Below are 4,045 nucleotides of genomic sequence, written 5' to 3'. Positions count from 1 at the left end.
TCTAGAAGAGAGAGAGAGAGACAGCGTGAGCAGGGGAGGGTCAGAGAGAGAGAGGGAGTCACAGACTGAAACAGGCTCCAGGCTCTGAGCTGGCAGTCAGCACAGAGCCCGACGCGGGGCTCGAACCCACGAACCGCGAGATCATGACCTAAGCAAAAGTCGGACACTTAACCGACTAAGCCACCCAGGCGCCCCGACATTATTTTTTAATTTTTACAAAATGCCTATTTATCTTCAAGAGAGAGATAGAGCATGAATGGGGGGTGGGGGGAACAGAGACAGACAGACAGAACCTGAAGCAGGCTCCAGGCTCTGAGCTGTCAGCACAGAACCCACAAACCATGAGATGATGACCTGAGCTGAAGTCAGATGTCTTACCAACTGAGCCACCCAAGTGCCCTAATATGACATTATTTTAAGCAGTTTTAATGAGGGTAAAATAGACTACAATCAATGTACACACTTAGAGTGTACAATTTGATGAGATTTGACATATGTCTATATCTGGAAAACAGTCTTCAAAATCAAGATAATGAACCTATCCATCCCTGGACCCCAGAGCTTCCTTGTGTTCTTTGTATTCCCTTCCTCCCACCCCTTCCCCAATCCCCAGGTAACCACTCATCAGCTTTCTGTCACTATAGATTATTTTGTATTTTCTAGGATTTTATATAAATTGAATCATATTATTCATACACTTTTTTTGATCTGTCATCTTTCACTCTACTTAATTATTATAGTGTTCTCCATTGTAACGTATATCAATGGTTCACTCCATCTTACTGCTAAAGCTGCTCACAGCTTGTTTATCCACTCACCTGCAGATGATATAGATGGTGGTTTCCACTTTGGGGCTTTCATGAATAAGTCTGCCATGAACATTTGCACACAACTGTTTGTGTGGACCTACCTTTTCATTTCTCTTGGGCAGAGAGACTCAGGAGTAGAACTGCCGAGTCATTGGCAAGGAAGATGTGAGCTTTTTTTTCACATTTTATTTATTAATTTTTTAAATGCTTTATTTATTTATTTATTTATTTATTTATTTATTTATTTATTTTAATGTTTTATTTATTTCTGAAAGAGAGACAGCGTGAGCAGGGGAGGGTCAGAGAGAGAGGGAGACACAGAATCCGAAACAGGCTCCAGGCTCCGAGCCGGCTGTCAGCACAGAGCCCGACGCGGGGCTCAAACCCACGAACCGTGAGATCATGACCTGAGCCAAAGTCGGACGCCCAACCGACTGAGCCACCCAGGCGCCCCTTTATTTATTTAAATAGTTTATTGTCAAGTTGGATTCCATGTAACACCCAGTGCTCATCCCCACAAGTGCCCTCCTTCATGCCCATCACTCCCCCCCCACCAACCCACCTGCCCTCAGTTTGTTCTCAGCATTCAAGAGTCTCTCATGGTTTACCTCCCTCCCTCTCCCGAACTATTTTTTCCTTTCTTCTCCCCCATGGTCCTCCGTTAAGTTCCTCCTAAATCTCCTATATGTGCAAACATATGTATGGTATCTGTCCTTCTCTGCCTGACTTATTTCGCTCAGCATAACACCCTCAAGTTCCATCCATGTTGCTACACATGGCCAGATTTCATTCTTTCTCATTGCCATGTAGGATTCCATTGTAAAGATAAACCATATCTTCTTGATCCATTCGTTAGTTGATGGACACTTAGGCCCTTTCCATGTTTTGGCTGTTGTTGAGAGGGCTGCTATGGGAGGATGTGAACTTTCAAAGAAACTGCCAAACTATTTTCCCAAGTGGTTATAAAACAGTGGATGAGAGCTACATTTGCTCCTCATCCTCACCAACAGCTGGTATTGTCAGTCATTAATTTTAGTCTTTCTAGGGGCACTGGCTCAGTCAGTGGAGTATGAGACTCTTGATGTCATACTTGTGGGTTAGAGCCCCATGTTGGGTATAGAGGTTACTAAGAAAAAATTTTTTAAAAAAAATTTAGCCATTCTAAAATATGTGCAGTAGCCTAACTGTAGTTTTAATTTGCATTTTTCTAATAACATGATATTGAGATCCTTCTAAAAAATTTATTTTTAGAGAGACAGAGCACAAGTATGTGCGGGGGGGGGGGAGCAGAGGGAGAGAGAGAGAGAGAGAGAGAGAGAGAGAGAGAATCTTAAGCAGGTTCCATGCTCAGCATGGAGCCCAACACGGGACTCACTACCACAATCGTGGGATCATGACCTGAGCCAAAATCAATAGTTGGGTGCTTGGGGCACCTGAGTGGCTCAGTCAGGTAAGTGTCCAACTTCAGCTCAGGTCTCGATCTCGAGGTTTGTGAGTTTGAGCCCTGCTCTGGGCTCTTTGCTGTCAGCACAAAGCCTGCTTCAGATTCTCTGTCCTCACCCCCTCTGCCCCTCCCCCACTCTCTCTCTGTGTCTCTAAAATAAATACATCTTAAAATAATCTTAAAAGAATAAAAATAATAGAAATTTATTGTGTAACAGTTCTAGAAGTTAGAAGTCTGAAATCAAGGTGTTGTCAGAGCTATGCTCCTTCTGGAAACTCTATAGGAAAGCCCATTCCTCATGTCTTCTAGCTACTGGTGGCTGCTCAGCATTCCTTGGCTTGTGGTCACATCACAACTGTGCCTGAGGAAGGTTCACACCGTCTTCCTCTTGTGTGCCTTTCTTCTGTGTGTCTCTTATAAAATTACTTGTCACCCAGACAATCCAGGATAATCTTCTCATTTCAAGACCCTTCACTTAATTACATCTGCAAAGACCATTCCCCCTCCCCCTCAATGAAGTAACATTCACAGGTTCCAGGAATTAAGATGTGGACATATCTTTGGAGAGGGAGTATCATTCAGCGCACTATAATTGTTGAAAATATTACCTTTCTCTACAAAAACACCTTTGCAACTTTTAAAAAGTCAATTGACCATATGCATATGGGTCTTTTCCAGACTCTTTGTTCTCTTCCATTAAACTACTTGTCTATTCTTATACTAATGCCACACCATCTTAATTGCTGTAACTTTAAAATAAGTCTTGAAGCCAGGTATTTAAGTTCTCCAACTTTGTTCTTTTTTTTTTATTGTTTTAACTATTCTAAGTGCTTTGCATTTCCACATAAATTTTAGAATCAGTTTGTCAATTTCTAAAAAAAAAAGACTGCTGGGATTTTGACTTGGGTTTATGTTGAAATCTATAGATTGCTTTAGGGAGAGTTGACATCTTGACAATATTGAGTCTTTCAATCCATAGACATTGTATATCTCTCCACTTATTTAGACTTTTAAAATTTCTCACAACAACATTCTGTACAATGTTTAACACTTTGCATTGTGTTTATCCCTATTATATTTCATATTTTCATGCTATTGTAAACAGTGTTTAAATTTTTTTAATTTCCATTTTTTTGTTGCTAGTAATAGTATTAATTTTTTATATTGATTTTATATCTTGCATCCTTATAATAATGACTAGTTCCAGGAGCTTTTTTGTAAATTCCATTAGATTTTCAACAGAGATGTACATGTTATTTGCAAATACAGGAAGTTTTTCTTCTTTCTCTCAAAAGGGATGCCTTTTGTTTCCTTTTCTTGCCTGATTATATTGGCTAGAACCTCCAACACAATGCTGAATAGAAGGTAAGAGTAGATAGGCCATGATCTTAGAGGGAAAATATTCAGTTTTTCCTCATTAAAGATGATGTTAGCTCTGTATTTTTTGTTTGTTTTGTTTTTGGTTTTTGTAGGTGTCTTTTATTAGGCAAGAAAGTTCCCTTCTATTCCTGGTTTGCTTAACGTTTTTTGTTTTTTTTTTTAAATCAGGAATGAATGTTTTTCTGCATTTATTAAAATAATCCTACAGTTTTCATTTTTAAGTCTGTTAGTATAGTAAATTACATTGATTGATTTTCCAATGTTAAAGCAACTTTGCTTTCTTCAGAAAAATACCACTTGGTTGTGATGTATTACTCTTTTTATGGATACTATATTCAGAGATGGCTTCTGGCATAGTGGTGTGAGGAGCTCTGTGGCCCCTCTCCCCAGAGTAACAACTATAATTGGTAAA

This window comes from Hyaena hyaena, unplaced genomic scaffold (genome assembly GCF_003009895.1).
Source record: "Hyaena hyaena isolate Hyena2069 unplaced genomic scaffold, ASM300989v1 scaffold_19, whole genome shotgun sequence".
Lineage (NCBI taxonomy): Eukaryota > Metazoa > Chordata > Mammalia > Carnivora > Hyaenidae > Hyaena > Hyaena hyaena.
The sequence above is the reverse complement of the archived record's forward strand: the minus strand, read 5'-3'. Positions refer to the sequence as shown.